The following is a 24,969-nucleotide window of genomic DNA, read 5'->3' as shown; positions in this document are numbered from 1 at the left end:
TCAACTAGTGTTACTGGCAAACCCAAAGAAATTGGTTAGAGTGGGGATGGTTTTTTAGTCATATCAGCAAAAATTAGCATAACATAGATGATTGTAACTTTGGGATTCGCCTGTCTACTGAACTTTTGGATGAAGAAGTCACGGAGCTGCTCTCTCAGTAGGACTCAGCTCTGAGTCTCTTTCCTTAAATGTCAGCTATCTTTTCTTCAGTAATTTGTGGTCTTTAGCGTGGCTCCCTTAATTACAGCTATAATAGTGTACATGCCAGCTGTGTTGAATCGCAGAACGATGTCAGAATCTGGCACAATTTAACTGTGGAACTAGGTGGAGAGAATCTGACTAGCAGTACATTGGTAAGGTTTGATGCATATCCCAAGATAAGTCATAAAGCCTTGAATAAAGATGAAGGCTAAGAGAGTAAAAGTTATGTAATTCTTCAAACATGAATACTAAACGTACAATTCTGGCACACCATGTCAATTACAATCCATTATACTGATGTGTTTATTTGATTCACTGGAAGACAACGAGTGACTTGTGTTTGGAACATAGTCTTCCTTCCCAAAGTTATACCGACTTTTTATGCTGACATTTTTTAAACATGTACAGACAATTTTATTCCCTGGAAAGTAACATATACACACACAGACAGACACACAAAATGTGTGCTGTCTCTAGTTTCTGGACTGTGCACACCCACATCAAGAGCAAGATGAGAAGGCTCAGTTTAAAAATATATTCTGACTCTTCATATGAAACCATGTGTTAAAAACCAACAGGAATTAATTGCCATGTAATTTTCTCTAGAATGTATAGACTTTATAGTTCTTTACCTTTTTTTCTCTGAAATGGTAGTGGATGGCTACCATTGATTGGAGGTAGTTTCTGGACTGCGCACAGCCACATCAAGAGCCTAAACAAAGTATACAAGGTATTTTTCACACAAGAATTTACATACTGACACACAAGCACACATAACCATACACAACCTTCCATCATAGCCAAACAACCTTTTATTAAAATGTACTAAAAATGTATTTCTATTTGTTTCATTCTAGAGGCACCAGTACAAACATTTTTAAGGTATACCATACAATTTAAAGATTCAAAAACACATGCTCCTTCATTTCAGCGTTTAAATAAAATGTGTATACACGTACCTGAACGTTGTTTGCTTTCTGAGCACTGTGGTTTGGTCTTATTGGTGGCAGCTTTGTGCAGCCACCTTTCCTCTTTTCCAAATCTACTGACACCTCTCATCTTTTGATGTGAATTCTAAAGGTCAGTAAGCCTAACGACTGATTATAATTGGAGTGTGGACAAACACTAGCTAGCTACAAATCACTTACACAGTAGCATGTGATTGTCTGCGCCAGTACCCGCTCCTATTGTGTTAACAGCTTTATGAATATTAATGACCTTTCCGCCGCTCTCTCCACCCCCGGTATGAAAGCTTCCTTCCTATTGGCTGTGCCAGTTCTCTGTATGACGCAGAGGTGTTTTGAACATTCCTAGTGGTTTTAGAAGAAACCCTCTGATACACATAGAAATAGAAATAGAAACAGAATTTACTGCTGTGTATACACTCTCACAGCACTATATTCTAAATACCTACTGCTGTGCAGAGTGTAACGGGCAGTAATTTGTCTGCTGTCCCTTTCAGTTGTGTTTTACGTAAAATGCATGTGCATGAATGCCACACAGGAGAAGACTTTTTTTTGTACTGTACATGACGGACCTTACTGGACCCAGTGATTCTTTTGTCCTTAATTTCATTTCTCTGTTAATGTGTTTATGAGCTTTGGACGTTTCTACATTTCATGTATGCACTGTCAACAGGATTCCAAGAGCAAGCCTCTGTCACGTAATGAATAAACCGGCAAGATTATTGCATAACTGAGTTGAGTCTGACTCGCGTCTCCTCCACATGCTTCACAGGCTTCTCTCTACCAGTGCCAAAGCTCTTTGCTAATCTGGGTTTGAGCATAATTTAAATAGGACTAACTCTAAGCGTTACAAGAGGCACCTTGTGGTTGCATAGTTAGAGTCCATGGTCCATTCTGCCGCCATCCACATTTCTACACATTTTCTAGCCCTTTATCAGTGGTTTGCTTCTGACCAAACGACTGTAGTTGCCAAGATATTTTGGGTGGCTGACCACTCTGCAGTGACAGTGACATGCAGGAAAACTCCAGCCACCCTGCTGGGCACGACACACTTGCAACACTCACTATCTCAGTGCCTCCACTGTGCCGATGCTTTGAAAGTATATGTTCCATGCTAATAACCCTGAAAAATTTACAACTTATTTAATTAGTCTACTATTGCATATTGAAGATTACACAGTGCATGGGTATGCTCAAATGAAATGTGGCCAGAGTTCCTCAGTGTATTTTTGATTTATGAAGATTCATGAAGAGTAACATTGACATCTCAGGAAATGTTTGAGATATCATGCTTGTCCCTGGTCTAATTCTCTCACAAGCAAATATATTAATAAAGCAGAACTAAAGCAAAGGCAGAATTTTTGGAACTGTTACTGAAAGAAAACAGAGTAGCATAGAAGGATAGAAGAAGAACATCACAGAAAAAATAATGCACATATCACTAGCCTAAGACCCTTTAAACACAAGAAATGCTGAGAGCTAAAACTAATATTTCCATATTTTGTTCATTTATTGCCTCATCGAGAAACAGTCCAAGACATACATTATCCTACAACACCATGCATTATTCTCCATGACAAAGGATTTTCAGGCAAAATGATGGCCAAACAGGACTAAAACAACAGCAAATTATGAATATTGTTCAGCTTGCGCATATGGGACTATAAAATGCTTCTGGCACTAGGCATTTGTTTATGACTCAGAGGCTTCTGATTTGTTTAAATAATCAGCAGATTTTTGTGTCACATGACACTTGATGAAATACAAAGTCATTGCTTCAATTATGCATTTACACACCAGTAAAAATGATTATATATATATATATATATATATATATATATATATATATATATATATATATATATATATATATATGAGAGAGAGAGAGAGAGAGAGAGAGAGAGAGAGAGAGAGAGAGAGAGAGAGAGCGAGAGAGAGAGAACACTGCAAACGTGAAAGAAGACCTCCACTTTTATTCAGTACAAGAACGTTTTTGTTTTTTTGTATTTTGTAAAATCCATTTTATTAAACTTAGTGGTGGACATCTCAGCATTCACAACTCCTCATAAATACTAAACGTTAAAGTACTTCATCTTTGTCATTGTTAAAGTATTTCCACACTTTTTGCCTCTACAGTTGAATGTCATGCTATTTAAAAACAAAATAAACATTAGAAGATAGTTCTTCTTGAACGTACTGAGTAGAGCTTAAGTCAGCAATCACCAACATTATTTCGTGTAACGTTGCTGCTGGCCCGAGTGCCGCAGGGCGCGGGGCAGGACGCACAGACTCCCTTGTGTTTGTGAAACATTTATTAACATTAAACACGGACAACACAAGTGCCACTCACATACAAATATAGCAGTGAACACTATTAAACATTTAACATAATACGAAAACGGTGTCACATTAGATTTTGCGCGGGACTGGTAGGACATACTGCAGTTGGGAGCCAAAGGCACTTTTATCCAAGCAGAAACGCTCTTTGCTATGATTGAACCGTACACAACACACAAACAGCGGCACAAACGTAAGTACACAAAGTAGCAATCTGCAGAATTCTAGCTGTTAGCTGGTTAGCTCTTTGTCAAATTTGAAAGTAGTTGTAACTGGATATTTGAACATTTTTAGGGAGGTTTTTCAAAGGCTTGAACGAGCTGTGTGTAGGTTGTTAGCGATACAGCAATGCTAGCGGGCTAAACCATCTGGCTAACCTTAGCTAACCTAGCTAGCTAGTTGGGATAACACTTTTGTTAATTGACTGCCTAATCCAGTGGTCACCAACCTTTTCATCGATAAACATAATATCATATTCTGAATTATGAGCAAATTAGACATGTGAGATCGACTTGATAGATAGACTGGTTGGCGACCAGCGAGCTAAACATCGATGAGGGTGCTGTAGCTAGCTAACATTATTTCTTCCATCAGTGCAATTTGATTTTCATTACGGTTCTTTGTAAAATTGCTAAACCTTTATTTACTAGTTAGGTGTCCAAGTTCAACACACGCAAAGGCTGGGACACTTCTAAGAATGTGGAAGAGCGCAGGGAGCAGGTCAGAACCTTTCACTTTTTTGTCATGTCTAGCTGCCTAACTATCAGGTGTGTGTGTGTTTGCAACTGTCTTCCAGGTGATGATGAAACGCATCAAAGACATGGGCAAGTACAGATCTGTTACCATGTTAATCATTGATGAGGAAGAGGAAGGGATCGAGGCAGTGAGTGCTGTGCTGCGATTGGATCTTTGTACTGAAACCAAACCGCATGGATTGTGATTCGCTCATGATAAAAATTTAGATTATTCTAGAGTTCTAGCCAGAATACGTGTTTGGCTGTTGTTAGTACACAGTGTTTATTCTTTAACCAGGGTATTTAGAGTTACCTGAGTTAGCTAAGGATGTGCGTTATACCCTGCACAGATCACTGGCCTGCTTCCACACAGCTGAGTGAGGTGTGAAGGGCTTGGTAATTACCTGATGAGTTTAGGAAGGTGTGTTGGCCTAGATGAAGTACAGTCATATGCAGACCAGGGGTCCTGTGGGCTGGACCTGGAACCTGCTGGTGTGGCTTCGCCTGGGGTGCCCTTGCCCGGTGTAAGCAGTTGCATAGTTCCACATGTCCTTCAAATGTAGTGGGATTGCCTCCCTGTTGTGATGTGACCAGTTGTCTGATGTGATACACTTGTGATTGCTTTGAAATACCTGATAGATTCAAATTCATACATATCAACATTATAATGAATATTGTAGTAACTGGTGACATAAATGTTGATTAGTAATTGATTTGATTCCTTTTTTTTCTAAAAGGGAATATTAAAAACAATAAGTGATGTGAACGTTGTAATTGGCTGCTTCTTCCAGAGGGAGGTGGCAGACTGTTATACTCAGAATGCAAAAGTCATCGAGAAACAACTAGAGAGGAAAGGAATGAGTAAGAAAAGACTGCAGGAACTGGTGAGACCCCACACACATACACACACACACACACACACGAAAGAAAAGAGCTGGTGAGAACACATACTTTCTGACAGTCATGCTCACAAAGATAACCAAATAAATATACCCACCCTCTCCCTCACACAGTGGAACACACCTGACTATCAGGCGAGGGTAAAAGCTCTCGTGTAGAACCGAGGGGGAAATTTGTCTGATTAGGTGAACAGCACAGGCTGTGTGTTCCACATGAGACTGCGTTCACACGGCATGTTCAGTGTGTTATATATAATGAAAAACACCTTTGTGGTGTGTTAAATATAATGAAGTGTGTAGATATCCAATGCGTGTTAGTGTGTGGCAGAGTGTGTTTTAATGTGTACATGTTCTGTGTGTGTGTGTGTGTGTGTGTGTGTAACTGCTTTGCTCTTTTTCTTTTTTTCAGCCTGAACTAGAAGCTAAGAAGGCAAAGATGAAGGGAACCCTTATTGATAACCAGTTCAAATAGTGTGTGTGTATGTCTGTGTCCTGGTCACGTCGGGCCAGCTGTGTGTTCTGATGAGACACATGATCAGAAACAGAAATGACAAATTAGTAATATATGTAAATATCCGCCCCCTTAACCGCAATGCGTCAGAGGTGGGAACTGTGTTTTACTGCAGCGCATTTGATGTTTGTCCTAAATGTGCAGCCTGTGTTTTTGTGTGTGATAACATGAGAGAGGAAGAATGTTTCTAAGACAGCTGGAATTTTTGTACATGTTGTTTTTTTTTTTTTTACATTTATTTTTCCTTTTAATAAAGCTTTACAGAGACTACTCTACCTCCTGATGGCTGACATCATGATGTTTTACTTACCTGTCCATCTACTGGTCTTCTCTTAATACCATAGAAACATTGTTGGTGAACGTGTCACTGGTTCAGACCCCAGACTGGGTGGAGCTGCTGGTGAGGATGATGGGAGATTACGGGATTTCACATCCCCAGTGCCAGAGTCCTGGCCGAGAAACGAGGAGCTTCTGGAACGTTCCGCCATCAGTATCTTGGCCCCATTCATCTGGAACCCTGGGAATCCCACCTGCTAGTCAGGCATAATCAGAGGGGAATTATATTCAAAGTGGAAAAAAATAGCCATTGATCTGGTTTTAGTAGTTTATGAATATTTCAGGATTATTAGGCTATTAGATTAAGCAAATATTATAGTCATAATAAGGGAATATTATTATTATTATATTGAATTATTACATCAGAAATCCCTGTCCTTTGACTTCCCTGATCTTCAGTGGGAATAACAATCTTTACATTACCAACAGGACTACACTCGATAAAACCAAGGCTCTGATGATTGTGTGTGCGCACGTGCACATGCACTGCCAGTATTGTATAGCATAGTAAGTCCACTCAAACACTGCATGAGGCATTTACGAGGTCAGTAAATGCGTTTATTATTCAAAACAGTGAGTTTCACTATATTTTGATTGCCTTAATACTGAAGTATATAGTTCAAACTAATAAAAATACAAAACAGCAGATTATAATAAATACTCACCTTTTACTGGAGCCAAAGTCATGTCGGTGTCTGTGTTCTTTCCTACAATGACAGCAGACTTATAAGCAACCAAATATCACACAGATAGAAACAAAGAAAATAAAATCTTGCTATTTGATTTACACATGAGGTTACCTGAGAGTATCCTGAACATGACTGTGCTCAGGCAGGTTAAAGTCTTACCTTCTACAGTGACACTAAAGGTGAATACAATCTCCTTATTCCTGATGTCCCATATGATGTAAACGCCACTGTCAGACTCTTTCAGCTGCAGACTGGAACTGAATGACACTCTCTGCTCATACTCAGAGACACACTGACCTGACTGCGTTTGGACTGGGGTCACTAGTCCTGTTAATAAACATCTCAACTGGCACTGAGATGGGAACAACCAGGATAAGACATTCTCCAGGGTTAAGCTGCCTGGAAACCTCAGGAGCAGCAAGGACACACACACACACACACACACACACACACACACACACGCACAGATTACCACCAAATGGACTTACCTTGTTTTTTATTCTCCAGTTGCAAATATTTAGTAAGGAAAATAAAGGAGGACACTTACCCTCTATCCATAGACACACAGCACAGATCCCTACACCATCAGCATATAATTTAACATATCATTTTTCCATCAATGACTGATCAGGTGAAATAAGTCAGCATGAAAATGACAAAACGCCCAGGTCTGACTGGCAAGTCTGTGTTAACACTAGCTATTTAGCAAACACTAGCTAGCTAGCAAAGTATTGACCAGAACATTTCCTGCTTGTATATTAATCCAACGAGTCAGGTTTTTCTAAATTTGTTTTTAAAGATTTGCTTTGCTTGGTATGTAGTGTATCTCAAGGAAATCAAAGCAATCTTTGTGGCCTTCACAAATACTTGATGAAGTTGTCGATGCCTTGTCTGTCATCTTTGGACTGAAGAATCTACATGTCATCAGCAGACAGCTTTATAAATCACAGAGACAACACATTACTGTGGTGACCCGCTTCAGGTAAGCGGTGTAAACGTGAATGACAGACGGAAAAGTTCGTACGGTAAACACACACGACTGCAGCCCTGAGAAGCGGCAACTTTGGAGACTACATTTTCATTCATCTTAGGGCCAAGTCACTTTATTTCATTTTTTAAGTAAGTGAGAAGTCAACAATTTTACAACTGGACTCCCCCCAAATTAATATACAGTACTCGATATCAGTGGGTGAATACAATACACAGCGCCTCCATTTTGGAGGTAACTCAAACTCCTTTTACAAGTATCCCAGTAGTGCACCGTGATGATAATGACTTTATATTCATACATACACCGTACACGCCGCTATATATGCCTGAGAACAGAGTTCAAAGTAAGCTAAATATCAAGCATACAGTTTCAAATAAAACGATAAAGGATTCTGGTACTTAATTTTCAAATGACGGTTAGAAATTCCAGATACCACACAATATAAGCATATATAAACCTGACATATGATAGATAATTTACACAGTACTAGTTTCTACTTGAAACGTGTTACAAAGGCACCCTGTTGTTCTTATTCATTTGCCGCTATTCCAATATGCCTCTGCCTATAATTCCTGGTGTTTGCACTGACTGGGTCTATGAAAGCAGGGAGCAGGCGTATGTGTCTGTCAAGGCTGTTGTGCGTTTGGAAGCGGTCTCAATGTCCAGTCTCTGCTCATCCCAGGAACTGCTACCATTACAAGCACATCAAAAATCCTTCCACTGTCTACATGTTGTAAACACCTTAAAGAGATTTTACATACTGAAACTTGTTCTATGAAATTTACGTGTTTATGGGTTTTATGGTGCCTTATTCTCTCTCTACATGTGTCTATATATCCTGTCAGATAGTGAGTGAAGTGACTGGTCTACATTTTACATCAGTACATCTTTATTTATTTCCACATTTCTTAAACATGGAACTAATTCTTCATAAAGGAGAGCATAAACACATCATCACTTGTGAAGTGTTTACTTTTTATTTTTTAAACATGGAGCTTATCCTCTGTGAGAAAGAGCTCTGACACATCTTCTCCAGAGAGTTCGGCTTCTGGTGTAGATCTAAAACAAGGAGAAAGAAATACCATCAGAAACAAAATGGTGTTTAACATTTGCACTTTCTAAAGAGCAAACTGTTTTTCTCTGCTTCTGAAGAGCCTTACTTTTATGCACACCAGAACTCAAAGCTTGGTCTTGTTCCTCCATGGACTGTCATGCTACTAAATTCATTAAGAACATAAATATATAAAATAGACCACTACTTTACCTTCCTGACAGTTCTTGAGATCCTCCCCATTAGGCGATGTATCCAGTGTGTCTGCCTAGTCTTAGCTTCAGCCACACCAGATACAGTGGTACTTACTGTCGTCGGGTTTGCAGATCCGGGGCCGTCTGTGGAGGGACAGTAGAGGAACTGGGCCACATCTTTCCTCTGAATAACATTAACAAATGATAAAGCTCCTCCAAGCACCAGACCACCACTGATGAATGCTTGGGTCACATTCACATTTTTCCTGGCCTTAATTCTTCTGAGGAGCTCATCATACACAGCTTCAATGACTGAACTGTGGAACTCCTCAGGGAGGTCCATCCTATCCTCCATACGCACTCCAGTTGCACTGAACAAAAGTCCATGCACACATTCAGCTGCAGAGGTAAAATGGCCACTCCATGGTTGTGTCACCTGTGACCCAGCAACACCTGTACAGAATTTCTTTTGTACCTTCAGGAAAACTGTACAAAGACAGTGGTGTACTGCACAAAGTGAGACAGTAGGGACCCCAAAGTGTGTTGTGCTCGTTTGGGGTTCTGAGCCATATGAGGTTCTTTCATTGGTGGAAGCCGTTGATTATTTTACATCAATGTTCTGTAACTCAGCATTACAAACACCAGTGTAAACAGAATAGTTTCAAGTCAAAAGGCTGAAAAATCGACTGCCGAAAATGGGCGGGGCTACATAATGAAAATACAGTGTCAATACAGGAGGCTAAACTAACTCTAGCCACATGTTTGGGATAATGTTAGCTAGCTAGCTAATATTAGATATAAAATGCCTAAACCCTACCGTTAGTTAACAAGCCAGTTAGCATATATATATATATATATATATATATATATATATATATATATATATATATATATATATATATATATATATATATATATATATATATGTGTGTGTGTGTTCTATATCTACTATATAAATATACAGGATGACAGGGAAAAGTGAGGAATGTTCTAAGGCTCTACATAGAAAGGAAAGAAGCAGGTTAGTAAAGATTAGATGCAGTCAGCATGACCCAGCCATGAGCTGCTCATGTACGCAGAGAGAGATGGGGAGAGCAAAAGAGAAAGGGAGGGGTAAAGTATGCAAGAAGAGGGAGCAGATGACCTCGAGTTAGGAGCACTCGGTCAAGCAGTTACATTATGGCTGATAAGCAGAGACGTTGCGTTGGCGTCTACCAAAATTTACTTCAAATGGAGACAATTTGGTGGTGGCACTGGGCGTCATTCTGATCTCACACAACACTGCTGGCAGTAGATCTATCCACTTCTTTCCTGTTTCCATCATGACCTTTGTTAACCTTTCTTTCAAGGTATGATTCATTCTCTCAACAATGCCAGATGACTGAGGATGATAAGAGATGTGAAACTTCCAGTCAATAGTTAGGTAGGTGCATAGTTTCTGAATTACCTTAGAAATAAAACAGGGTCCCTGATCCGAATCTATTACCCGAGGCACACCGTACCTCGGTATTATCTCCATGGCCAGGATTTTAACCACAGTGCAGGTGTCTTCCTTAGAACAAGGAAACGCCTCAGTCCACGTGGAAAACCTGTCTACAATCACTAGCAAGTACTGGCAAAATAGATTTAGGAAGGGTGATACGGCCATCCGGGTCACGGATTAGACCATTTTTATCAGGACTACAGCCCTAATCAACCCAGTGAGAGCAGTTGTGTACCCTGAGTTTGTAAGAAACACAGATCGATATCATTTGGCACCAAGCAATGAGAAAACATGGAGACAGCTTCACACGTCAAGGACATAGCGTATGTGCATGAAGGGGCATTAACATGAATCATCTACAAAAATGTGATAGCCACCTATTTTTAATATCAGTCATGCTAGGAGGCATAACTCTACACAGTTTCTCACCCAGTATCATGAATGGAGTAGAAATATTCATGGGGTGGCTGGAGCCGTGCGCCGAAGTCTCACCCTGCTGTAGAGAGGCGAGGTTAGTATAGAGGGCAGGTGCGGCTTGCCATCCGCTCCTCCTCCAGAAGTCCCCCTCTCAGCTTACTGATTCAGCTCAGATGTGTGTGTGGCCTTTGACACAGAAACATCTGCCTGAGCAGCAACCTCTCTTATCAGTGCATGCTTCACAAGTGGAGGAGGGGATCCTTTCAGCTGTGTGGCAGCAAAAATGACTATTTCAGACCCAGGAGTCTTATTGGGTTTTACACCATGCGACTTGTCCCACACTGGCTTGGCCTTACTCAAGGTCTGCCAAGAATTCTTCATATATTGAAAATCCCAGCTAGGCTCCACATATCCCTCATAAATAAACATAGCACTAAGCACTATAAACTCCCTTTCAAACGAGCCTGTACATGGATAGTGTCTAAACCCAGCACATTCAGTCCAACCAGCCAGACTATCAATGTACAGATCACAATGTGAGCCCAAACCACACCGAAACATCCAATCCTTTGGGGTTTCCGCCTTTTTGGGTTTTACATAACTAACACCGGAACCCATGGGTCACCCAACAAAATGACAACGAGTACACAACTATACAAAGAGCTCTCAAATAGGTACAGAGCAGGGAGGGTTCACCAATAAACAGTAAATTGTGTTTCAATAAGTCTCAGGCAGGATAACAAATCTTTACACAGTGTACACAGAATTCAACTCGTGCCAATAGACGAGATTTCTTCCACCTTTTCAACAGGCAGGATAACAAATACAAAATTCAACATTCGGCTCGTACCAATGGACGAGATCTCATCGACCTTATTTGAGACAAAAACGCACCTAAATTAAATTTAAACTAAATTTAAGCACAGAGATATTGAGCAGGAAGAAGACACATTAAATACTAGGGTGTCACTTATCTGCACAGTATCCCACTTCTGACCCAGACTGTTAGAAACTGGTTCAAAGTGACCAGTCCTTCAGGTCTGATCTCTTCCAAGTTACCCTATGCCCTCTGTCCTCTGCAGCCGGATCGATCTGGGGAAGTCAAGAGACACTGACACCAGGGTAGTGAATCAAGAGAGTTCCACTACATTGAGGAAAGCTGAGAATATATATGTGTCCTATATCTACTATTTACATCTACAGGATGACGAGGAAAAGTGAGGAATGTTCTAAGGGTCTACGTAGAAAGGAAAAAGACAAGGTTAGTAAAGATGTTATCTGCATGAACGAGCCACAAGTTGCTTGCATGCTCCCCATGAGCCACTCCTGTGCTTAGAGAGAGACAGGGAAAGAGAGATCAGAAAGGGAAGGGTAAAGGAGACAAGAAGAGGGAGCGGATGACTTCGGGTGACCAGCTCGCGGTCAAGCAGTCATGTCATGGCTGATAGGCGGAGACCTAGTGTTGGGTGCCTGAAGACAGAAAGGCTCCAGTATCTAACAATGATCTAAGTCACAATTATAGACAAACACACACAAATGCACAGTTGTACTGATCATGTCTGTTATTAAGCGCAGTGAGTAAATGTCCACAGTGTTGGCCAGAAAAGATCAGTGCACATTTAGATTTACTTAATACTCACCATATACCTAATACTCATCATATACCTCTTGCGCACCAGATACTTAAATTCCACCTCCAACTCCCCTAGTCAGATTGAATTTGCTTCATTGTACTTCATTGAACTGTTACTAAAGCAGTGTTAAAGCGGCACTAACGCTATACTAAAGCTATTCTAAAACTATACTATAGTTATACTAAAACAATGCTAAAGTAGTAGTAAATTAGTACTGCAGTAGCATCAGCTTGTCCCATGTTTTCATGAAATGTTTACCTTCTGCTGTATTTTGTGGTTACTGTGGAAAAAGCATCATTATCACTTGTTTTAATGATGTATTGTTTGTTTAGCTCGTGCCTTTGTATTGCTGTACTGGTGGCTGGGAACAGCATGGCTCAGGCTGACCTCTGAAATCTCGCCGCTTAATGTTTTTCTGCTCAGCAGGTAAGTTTGTGTGTGCATGTGAATGTGTATATGTGTGTATACGAGTGTGTATGTGCATGTTTGTGTTTGTATAGACAACTCTGTACTCTGCATTGCTATGTTCTCCCTCTGTCTCTCCACAGACACACTGCAGGTGTGAGGAAGGCTATCCTCCTCCTCCTCTTCCTCCTCTTGCTGCTTTTTGGTGAGTCTGCATTTCTGAGTCACTACATTTCAAATCATCTCATGTCCGAGCTCCTGTGTGGTGAAAGAAATTTACATGCAGAACACAAAAAGCACAATGACAGAAACACACATGTACCGATGCAGTGTAAGCTGACAGGTGTGCCGGAACAGTTAGTGAATGACGGCAGGTGTATTCGTAACAGATGATTTGATGACTACAGCGTTAGTGACGTGTGTAGCTGACAGGGGCTTTAGTGACAGGTGTGTTATTTTTTACAGGAGCATGGTACTGCTACCCCTTTGTCAGTACTCAAATGTTAGACACTGAATTAAAGACTACAGTTGATCCCACGCAGCTCAACACACCTGTCCAAGCCCCTCTGGATGTGAGTACTCTCATTGGTTGAAGAGTCACTGCAGGACTGACACCACACACGTTTATTGGATGCCTCCTATGTCCTAGAACAAATACTGTTTTATACTACTCACAGGTAATAAACCCACTATTTCAACATTCTTCTCTCTCTTGCTTTCTCTCTCTCTCTCTCTCTCTCTCTCTCTCTCTCTCTCTCTCTCTCTCTCTCTCTGGTGCTGCCTGCAGAATCATGTGCTCAGTGTGAAGTTGTCAGCTATCAGGGACGAGATGATGAAGTGGTCTGAGGACAGAGCGAGAAACATGGAGGCCATGCTGGTGAGAAAATGAGAGAGAGAGAGACAGAGAGAGAGAGAGGAAAAGAGTGAGAGAAAGAATATGAGAAAGAGTCAGAGAGGGAGAGAGTCATAATAATTCAGTGGAGCACAAAGAATTATTTTTCAAATGAATGGTGTGGACTATCAGGTGTACAATATAATAAAATCACTCTACAGTATCATCCAGCAGAATACAGAATACAAAACAAATGAGTAAAGCAAGATATCCTGAAATAAAAAATAATGTATCACTTAGATGACAATACCAGCCAGAGAATTACTTTCAGTACTTGTAAATTACTGTAATGAATTGGCACTTGAACTAAAAATGTAAAAAATGCAAATAAGGGTGTGACAGCACCAATATCAGCTATAATTCTCTGAAATGACTGTGTGTGTATTTGTGTTTTTGTGTGTGCAGACACTTCAAAGAAATATGCAGGCACTGCGAGTTAAAGTGAAGAAGTAAGAGGGCCTTTTCTCTTCCTTTATCTCAGCTCACTCATTAAACCACTTATTGCGCGAATGTTTAGGACTTTTTGCATTTTGTCCCCCCAGTATCAACTCTCAGCACCAGCGTCAGATTTTCCATGTGAGATCCAGCCTCCAGGCAGCTTTGGAACAGCTAAAGGCATCACCTCCTCCCCACCTTGTCACAGAGCCAGCAAACTTCTCCTCAGGAAAATCCTCATCAGAGGATGGCGACTACCCACAGAGCACACAGTCCAGTGAGTGTGTGTGTGTGTGTGTGTGTGTGTGTGTGTGTGTGTGTGTGTGTGTGTGTGTGTGTGTGTGTGTGTGTGTGTGTGTGTGTGAGAGAGAAAGAGAGAGAGAGAGAGAGAGAGAGAGCGAAAGAGACAGACAGAGAATCTAACTTCTCTCAGGTTCTGTTCAGGCTTCAGCTGAGGCAGAGTTTGGGTTCTGAAAAGCGCTCACTTTTCACCATATTAAACAGACCTTATCATCATCATTATCACCTGTTTGAATGATGTATTGTTTGTTTGTTTAGCTCGTGCCTTTGCAGTGCTCTACTTGTTGATGGGAACAGCATGGTACAGTCTGACCTCTGGAATCTCTCTGCTTGATGTTTTTCTGTTCAGCAGGTACATTTGTGTGTGGACATGCGTGTGTGTGCATGTGAACGTGTATATGTGCGTGTCTGTACGTGAGTGTATATGAGCATGTTTGTGTATGCAACTCTGCACTCTGCATAGCCATGTTCTCTCTCTGTCTCTCCACAGACGCAGTGCAGGTGTGAGGAAGGCTCTCCTTCTCCTCCTTTTCCTCCTCTTGCTGGGTTTTAGTGAGTCTGCATTCCTGAGTCACTACATCTCAAATCATCTCATGTCCGAGCTCATGTCTCATGCACTCAACACACAAAAGACACAATGACAGAAACGCACATGTACTGATGCAGTGTAAGCTGACAGGTCTGCTGGTAGCAGTTAGGAAATGACAGCAGGTGTATTGGTAACAGATTTTTTGATAACTGGCATGTTAGTGATGTGTGTAGCTGACAGGGGCTTTAGTGACAGGTGTGTTATTTTTTACAGGAGCATGGGACTAGTATCTCTTACTCACTGCACAACTGTTGCACACTGAGTGATCCCACGCACCTTCACACATCTGTCTGAGCCCCTCTGGATGTGAGTACTCTCACTGGCTGAAGAGTCACTGCAGGACCGAAACCACACACGTTTATTGGATGCCTCCTATATCCTAGATCACATACTGTTAATACTGGTAATAAACCTACTGTTTCAAAATTCTTCTCTCTCTCTCTCTCTCTCTCTCTCTCTCTCTCTCTCTCTCTCTCTCTCTCTCTCCAGCCTGAGGTCTACCCTGTTAAGTGCCGGGCATTCCGTGGTTCCCAGAGTTTCCTGGTTATCGCTCTGTCCTACCCCGTCCAGATTACCCACGTTACCTTGGAACACATCCCTCGTAACGTGTCACCCACTGGACACATAAACAGCACTCCAAAGGACTTCACCGTTCATGTGAGTCATGAAAAACACACACATACCTGTACACACACACACACAACACCAATGTTGCCTGAGGCTGCTGTAATGATTTTTTTATGCATGTGCATCTAATTTTATGCATTATGCTGTGTGGGTTTTTAAAATAAGTGTATTTTAACCAATGTTAAATACATGTAGCCAATGAGAGCACAATAATAGTTTTAATTAATAGTTTTAATTAATAATGTCATCTCGTGATAGAGCTGCTCCTGTTTAAGGGGTTCCAGGGTGTAATGTGTTCACATTCTTATACACTCCTGCACTTCCCTTGGACTGACACCTTGAAAACAAGGAAGGAAAACCTCTTGGAACATTTACTTATGAGCAAGATGGAGAACCCATCCAGATCTACCAACTTCCTGTAAGAAGGTTGTACAGTCACTCACCAAAACACAGAAAGATGGAAATATTTACACATCACTTTTTATTCCAATAATGTTAGCACTGTTGTAATGCTAGTAATGTTAATATTATTAATAATGTATTATTGGTATTAGTGTATTTAATGTATTTATATATACTTTACATATTCACACACACACACACACACACACACACACACACACACACACACACACACACACACACACACTACTATAAGTAATATCTGCTGTACATATAACTGAGTAGGTATGTGTGCAGTATTTGTATAAGTACAATACTTATGTGTTTTATATTATGCTGTAAAATATGGATTTTATGATGATAACATATTGATAAAGCATTTACTGCTGCTCTTTCTGTCCTCCAGAAAATATGTAAAGAACAATGCATTACAGTGTGTGTTTGTGTGCAAGCACATGTGTGTGTGCGTGTGTGTGTTTGGACAAGGATTGTCCTTGGTGTGCATATGTGTGTTTGTGAAGGGATTATGAGTGATGTATTATAGTGTGTAGTCCATGTTATAATGTTATATAATATTCTAGTATGTAGTGATATATTAGAGTAGGATGTGTTGTTTGCAGGAGTCTCCCAGTGAGCTGTACTGCCTGGGTTCACCCAGAGTACATCCGTCTCTATCGCTTCTGGGTCCACGGCCTACCCTGCAGCGTCTGACAGGCAGAACACAGAAAATGAGAATTAATAAATAAATTAATAAATAAGCCCCCTTTTATTGGGTTTACCATCACATGACAAGTTCAGGTCATGACTGAGTGTCACTCTTTTGTACTCAAGTTGATAACATTCATTGATACGCTGGCCCTTTAAATCATCTACAGTAATACATCCCCCCTCTAGTGGACAAATTAATGTACCACATCCCAAATGCATGTCAAAAGAACAAGTTCATCCTTGTTTCACTGATCTTAGGCCACTTTTACTGTTGCTCCACTTAAGAATAAAAAAAAAATTATGGACAAAAATTTGTACAACGCTCAAAAAATAGAACATAAATGGTGCCACACTAAGCTTGTAGTCTTCCAGCTTGCATGGAAGGAGAGCTTTCTCAAGTACAGAAAAGCACTTATGAACACTCCAACCGCTTATCTCTCGACCCTAATAGAAAATAACCAAAATAATCCTATATTTCTTTTTAGTACAATTGCACATCTACGTAAAAATAAAAGTCACACCAATACTCAGATTACAACATCACAGAGTAGTAATGAGTTCATGAGAAAAGTAAGCACATTAGAGATAACATTAATAGTATTAACATGACATCCAGCAGCTACTTAGAGATCAAAAAAACCAAGCCAAAACGACTCTAGAATCCTTTACACCGATCCAAGACCCAGAACCTACATCTCTGATCTCGTGCTCAAAATCCTCCAATTGCTTACTAGAGTCACTGCCCTCACACTTCCTTAAGGAAATCCTACCTGAAGTAACTGAACCTTTACTAAATTTAATAAACTCCTCCTTGAACATTGGCTATGTTCCTAAACCATTCAAATGATCAGTAATTAGACCACTTATCAAAAGAATCTAACCTTGACCCATATGAGCTGTCAAATTACAGGCCAATCTCAAACCATTCATTTATTTCCAAGATCCTAGAAAAAACTGTAGCTCAGTAGATAAGGTCATATCTGAACCTGAATCAGATAAACTAAGTCTTTCAGTCAGGGTTTAGGCCTAATCATAGTACGGAGACAGCACTAATTAAAGTAGTTAATAACCTGTTGTTGGTTCTGACCAGGGTTATGTCTCTTTGCTTATATTATTTGACACTATAGATCACATCATTTTACTACATAGACTCAAAAATGTTGTTGGGATTAGGGGAATAGCCCTTTCCTTATTTAAATATTATCTAGTCAGTCAGTACCATTTTGTTAACATAAATGGAGACTTCTCAGCATATAACAATGTTAGTTATGGTGTCCCACAATGATGTAGGGCCTTTGTTTTTTTCTTTATATATGCTACCTCTAGCTGACATTATACGTAAACACTGTTCTAGTTTTCACTGCTACGCAGATGATACTCAGCTATATGTCTCAGCCAAGCCACAGGACCTATTTCATCTTAGCATTATTGACATATGCATAAAAGATATCAGACGCTGGATGTTGAGGTACTTTCTCTTACTTTATCCTGACAAAACAGAGGTGCATTTATTAGGCCCAGAGACAGCTAGGTCCTTGCTCTCTAATTACTCAGTGAACCTCAATGATCTCCCAATCACATCTTCTCTGTTAAAGATCTTAAAGTTATTATGGATCCCAGTGTCTCGTTCGAAGCTCATGTAAATAATATTTCTAGGACCACCTTTCTCCACCTCAGGAACATGTCAAAGATTAGGAACATGCTCTCCTCACATGATGCACAAAAACTAATCCATGCATTTACCACTTCCAGATTGGACTACTGTAATGGCTTACTATCTGGCTGCACCATTAAGTGCCTAAACAAGCTTCAGCTAGTTCAAAATGCAGCAGCCAGAGTTCTTACTAGAACTAGAAAATTTGATCACATCACTCCTATCTTAGCTACTTTATATTGGCTCCCAGTAAAATTTCATGTTGGTTATAAAATACTTCTAATGAACTACAAAGCACTGAATGGTTATGCCACACAGTACCTAGAGAACTCCTAGTGCATTACGATCCACCACATCTGCTTAGATCAAAAGGTGCAGGCTCTTTACTAATACCAAGAATAAGAAAATCTACCACAGGCGGCAGAGCCTTTTCCAATAAAGCTCCCACACTGGAATAACCTTTCTGTAAAGGTTCAAGACTCAGTCAGGCATTTTATTAACTACTTCCCATCTTAGGTAAAGGTGTAGATCTGGTGGTCCATGGGCACTGAGAGGGCAAATATACTTACAAATTATTTAATATTTGTTTTATTATGTGTTGTTTAGCCTAGATAAGGAGAACGCTGTATATTTTAATTTCAGAGAATGTGTATTAATATACATTTAGTGGGATATCAATTGCTAAACTTCAAATAATATCAAAAGGATCACTATTATTAATATGCACTTTTTGTACTATGTACTTTGTACTATCTTTTTTATGTATGTGTTATTTGCATTAAGAGAATGTTGCATAGAATAATACAAGTTTATAGAGGTATAATTTAATGTTTATTTGTAAAGTATTTAAAGTATTTATTTCTCTCTGTTGTTAATAGGGAGAAGGAACTGTGGGCTTGACCAGGTGGGACAACAGACAGGTGAGCATAGGATCAATGGGTTAAAAAAATGACTTCTTTTGACATTTACTTCACCCTAGAATACTAGAGTATTGAGTTAATTGAGTTATTTGGTTCTGTGTATCATATAGCATTTCATCAGATAAACTAGAAAATGTATTAAATGATGGCACCTCTAAGGATATTTGAGAATGGAGTCTGTAGCGAAAACTGCAGCAAGAGAAACAAGAATGTACGAAAGAGATTACATATAAAATTCCTAAATTAACCTTATATTTCATAAGTAGTGAAAAAACAGTCAGTCATTTTAGGCAATAGTCCTGTTCAGATTTGTTTTATTTGTCTTGTATCTCAGCTCCTGCACCTGTGCATGTGAAATAAACCAGGGTCAGTGCCTTACATCCTCTGGAAGCAACAGAAACCTTCAGTGCCATGGTTGCACACTTGTTCTCCAAAGCTGATTTTAAAGACTGCATAGACCTACAGATCGTTATGTAAATGACCGCATTACTTACAGTGAGTAAAACCATAAGACAATAGATAAAAGTAATAGATAACTGTCTCTAAGCCCCATTAACCACATTAGTACTTTATTACTGATTTCTAAATAAATAAATAAATAAATAAATAAATAAATAAATAAAAGTACAGTAGAAATTGCCTGATCTTGCAGTTGTGAAAGTCAAAGGCTGTCACTCTTTGGTGGTAGTGGAAGTGATTTGTCATTATGGGAAAAGTCATAGATATAGTAATCATACGTTCTCTGTATGAGTGAGCATTTAAACCCCATTAAAAATAGGACTTCAATATAAATATATTTTTAAAAACTGCCACAGCAGTTTTTTTCAAATTTGATCTGATAGCCAAGTGCCACCACTGTTTTTTTCAGTGTGATTTTTCAGCACTGGAGATCCCCTTGGCCTGCATATGTGGAATATTGCACTAGTGGTAAATCCTGTTTTAGCTGGCAGTCAAGCTGTATGATAAACCTCTGAGAAACACTATATAGGAATATCATTTTGAGCAGTGCTTATTAAGCTACTTTAATATATTATTAATAGTGTTGATGCAATATCTATTCAAAGTATACATACCAGCAATGTGTACTATCATGCAGCAGCACATCTTCATACAATATACACATTTTATATATACAACATCCGTTTTAATTTTGTTTTAGTATTTTGAGCTCATGGTTCAAACTTTGTGAATGTTTTGCTTTTAATCAAGTAAACTTAATTTTGTATTTATAAAAGTCATAAAAGTACGTGTCTAATCTAAAGCGCTTCAAAAAAAAAAAACTGTTAGTCTCCATTTCTCTCTGCTTAGAAAGCGTTAGTTTGAGGTGAGCAACCAAATACCGCAATATTGTGCATGTAGGCGCATTCCAAAGACAAAACAAAAGACAATTTCAAAAAATAATACACAACAATCTTTCATCCATTCAATAACTTACTGACAAAGGAGTAAACCAAACATATAAAATGGTGAGATACTTTTATTGACTCTTCTCCACACTTATTATTCAACTGAACATGAGATCAGAGTTCATACCAAGAAAGTCTTAATAAAACCACCACATACTCAAAAGAAACAAAAGTCACAAACAAGGGAAATTGCTTGTTTTACATTATATGTATATTTCTTCAGATTGTAATTATTTTTTTATCAGCACTATAAAACATTAACTTTATTTTAAACTTTAGTGTTATTATATTCTAGTCTAATGTATTATAAAAATGTTATAAAACATAAAAAAAAAAATGGTAACACTACATGGTGCCACTGCGGCTTCATGTCTTTGTTCTGTCAACATGTGTCTTGTGTTTACACTCCTTTAACCCCATATTGCCTTTAGGTATTGTAAGGTGGGCATGAACCCAGGTCAGCTAAGTGATGACCCTGCCAGCCTACTCGGTGAGCAACCATGCTCAAACAGTGGGCCCATGTGCAGAACAGTTAGATCGTGCACGGGTAAACAAGAAAAGTAAGTAACCAAAGGGAAGTTGAACCCCAGCCACTTTGCTGCAAGGCACACAAAGACCTGCTAGACTGCAGCGGCTAGCTCGTGCCTTTACATTGCTGTACTGGTGGCTGGGAACAGCATGGCACAGGCTGACCTCTGAAATCTCTCCGCTTAATGTTTTTCTGCTCAGCAGGTAAGTTTGTGTGTGCATGTGAATGTGTATATGTGTGTGCATAAGTGTGTATACACATGTTTGTGTTTGTGTATACAACTCTGTACTCTGTATTGCTATGTTCTCCCTCTGTCTCTCCACAGACACACTGCAGGTGTGAGGAAGGCTATCCTCCTCCTCCTCCTCTTGCTGCTTTTTGGTGAGTCTGCATTTCTGAGTCACTACATCTCAAAACATCTCATGTCCGAGCTCCTGTGTCGGGGAAAAAAATATACATGCAACACACAAAAAGCACAATGACAGAAACACACGTACCGATGCAGTGTAAGATAACAGGTGTGCTGGAACAGTTAGTAAACGACGGCAGGTGTATTCGTAACAGATGATTTGATGACTACAGTGTTAGTGACGTGTGTAGCTGACAGGGGCTTTAGTGTCAGGTGTGTTATTTTTTACAGGAGCATGGGACTGGTATCTCTTACTCGCTGCACAACTGTTGCACACTGCTTAAAAGAATTCTGATTGATCCCACGCACCTTCACACACCTGTCTGAGCCCCTCTGGATGTGAGCACTCTCACTGGCTGAAGAGTCACTGCAGGACCGAAACCACACACGTTTGGATGCCTCCTATATCCTAGAACACATACTGTTAATACTGGTAATAAACCCACTGTTTCAAAATTCCTCTCTCTCTCTCTCTCTAGGTCGAAACGTTAAGCTCTTTCGTGGTGCCGTGTGGTAGCTTTACGCACCCCATGTCTTGTCTTAAACAGTGGTTGTTTTTTTCACAACCAATAGTTTAATGCTTTATCGTGTACGTTCAGCCAAAACCATCATTTAGACGTTTACCTGTCCAAAACGATATCTGGCTAGATAGACGACCTAATTGGAACATTTCCACTCTCTTGTAGAAAAATCGTGAACAACAAGAAAACCGACACCGAAAACGGAAAAGAAGTCATATCTGGTTATATACACGCAGTGTCCCCGATAAAAATGTCAGCGCTAAACAGGTACTTCAATAATTCAGTTGTGCAGATGAGCACCGCCACGCAGTTTGTTTCTCACTGGACAAACATGAGGGTCGCGGCTGCCAGAAATTCTACACCAGTTTTATCAATAAGAGAAACAAAAGTATTAAGTAAGCATCGATGATAAATTACTATTTGAAATGTAATCGTGCGTGCAACGAATGGAGTGAAGTGTGTTTTCTAGTTTTACATAGTTTTGTGATCTCGGTTAATGGCGAACGTTTGCTGCTAGCTAGTTCTATAAGCGAGCTAGTTAACGCTATATCAGCTAGCAAAAGTGAATCTTTTATACCATCAAACCAATACGTTTAAGATACACAACACCACATAAGGAGCCATCTATATCGCTGTAAATGGCACCTTTCCAAAGAATGAAACATGGTAGCTAATTAATCGTTGCTAGTTTGTTAACACCAACATAACTATTAATCCTGAGCCAGAATTTCAGTAGCTAGCTAGGTAGATAGCTGGTTAACTTGCTAGTTACGAAGCCGCCATCTTAGGATGTCATACTTCGCTGTCAAACGCTTTTTCCAGTATGACGTCACATCATGTCACAAGGCAAAAGTGATAAGTGGCTCGGTGAACAAAAAATTGAAATTTTGGGTCCATGGCCAGGAAACTCCCCAGATCTCAATCCCACTGAGAACCTGTGGTCTATCCTCAAAAAGAGGGTGGACAAACAAAATCTGTGATCAACTCCAAGCACTGATTAGGCAAGAATGGGTTGCCATCAGTAAAGATTTTGCCCAGAAGCTGATATCCAGCATGCCGAGGTGAATTGCAGAAGTCCTAAAAAAGGGTCAACACTCTAAATGTTAAGTCTTTGCTTAAACCAATAAAAAGTTAAAAAAAATAAAAAAATTAAAATTATGAAATGTTTATAATTGTACTTCACCGTACCATATAAACATCTGACAAAAGGATCTAAAAACTTGTGAAACCCAACATTTCTCAATCTCAAAATTTTTGGCCACGACTATTCACACACTCACACCTAGTGTATGTGTATATAATGCATAGTAACATACCTCAATCACACACGCTATGTTTTTTACCAATGAAGGATGTGCAAAATGTCTGCTATTGTCGAGACTGCAGAATTGACCAACCATAACAGGATCTGCAGTTCCCAGATATGAAGTAATGGATGTAACTTCATCCCCAAAGTAAAACATCCAGATGAATCTTTCTCCTGTTTTCTGCATTTGTAGGTGGGTGGGTTTGATGGTGCCGATCACTTGCGTAGAGGCCTATGGCCTATGTCCCCATGACCAACATGTGGAGAGACATCCCCACGGTGCTCAACCCATGAAGCACACACTCTCTCACCAACACACACACACTCACTCACAGAGGTGATGATGGTGATTGTTTGGGGTTTTTTGTCACATAAAACAGTCTCACAAAGAGGACTGTATACAGGTGTATGCAGGCACAATAAAGGAAGACAACAGTCTTTCCCATTTCACTAAAAACAGTGGATACACTGTCACACTTAAAATACACTACAGTTAACAGTTTTAATAAAGGTTTAATGGAGGACAAACCTGGAGAGACCTGTAGCTCATCTTAGTGCAAGTTGTGTTGGCTACTCTCTTGGTTGGATTTGATTGGCCTGACTAATGATTTAAATGAACTGAAAAGCTACTAGAAGTCTTTACATTTTTTATATATCAGCTGTTCTTAGTGACACATACTCAGAAGATGATTTGAAAAAAAAATTATCTGGCATATTAATACAAGCACAAATACTGGCTTTAACTGTTTATCAACAGTTTTCACTCATCAAAACATTTTGTCATCTGACATTTTGGAACTGTCTGAAGAGGTTTCTTTGAGAGGTAATTTAATTTATTGAAAAAGTGTAAAGAAAATCACATTCACAAATCCAAAGAAATAACATGGACTGGGATTGGTGGGGGACAGTTAGGTGTGTTAGATCAGGGTCAGAGTGAATGACAGTGTTAGGTGGACAACTTGTATCTAGGAGTCGTGTGGCCTGGGGCACTCGTGTCAGGGAGAAGTGTGGCATGGGGTACTGATTTCAGGGAGTCATGTGGCGTGGGGCACTAGTGTCGGAGACATGTGGCGTGGGGTACTGATATCAGGCAGTTGTGTGGTGTGGGGTACTGATATCAGGGATTTGTGTGGCGTGGGGTACTGATATCAGGCAGTCGTGTGGCGTGGGGTACTGATATCAGGGAGTCGTGTGGCGTGGGGTACTGATATCAGGGAGTCATGTGGCGTGGGGTACTGATATCAGGCAGTCGTGTGGCGTGGGGTACTGATATCAGGGAGTCGTGTGGCGTGGGGTACTGATATCAGGCAGTTGTGTGGCGTGGGGTACTGATATCAGGCAGTCGTGTGGCGTGGGGTACTGATATCAGGCAGTCGTGTGGCGTGGGGTACTGATATCAGGGAGTTGTGTGGCGTGGGGTACTG

At 40.0% G+C, this 24,969-nt stretch overlaps 1 protein-coding gene across 2 annotated transcripts in view; it reads left to right on the top strand.

Annotated features, from left to right (window-relative positions):
- Positions 1-24,969, top strand: part of LOC113569406 (NACHT, LRR and PYD domains-containing protein 3-like) — a 429,360-nt gene that overhangs the window by 52,443 nt on the left and 351,948 nt on the right. The window lies entirely within an intron of this gene.

Source organism: Electrophorus electricus, chromosome 1 (assembly GCF_041902795.1).
Source record: "Electrophorus electricus isolate QZ-2024a chromosome 1, ASM4190279v1, whole genome shotgun sequence".
NCBI classification, from domain to species: Eukaryota; Metazoa; Chordata; class Actinopteri; order Gymnotiformes; family Gymnotidae; genus Electrophorus; species Electrophorus electricus.
The sequence above is the reverse complement of the archived record's forward strand: the minus strand, read 5'-3'. Positions and strand labels throughout refer to the sequence as shown.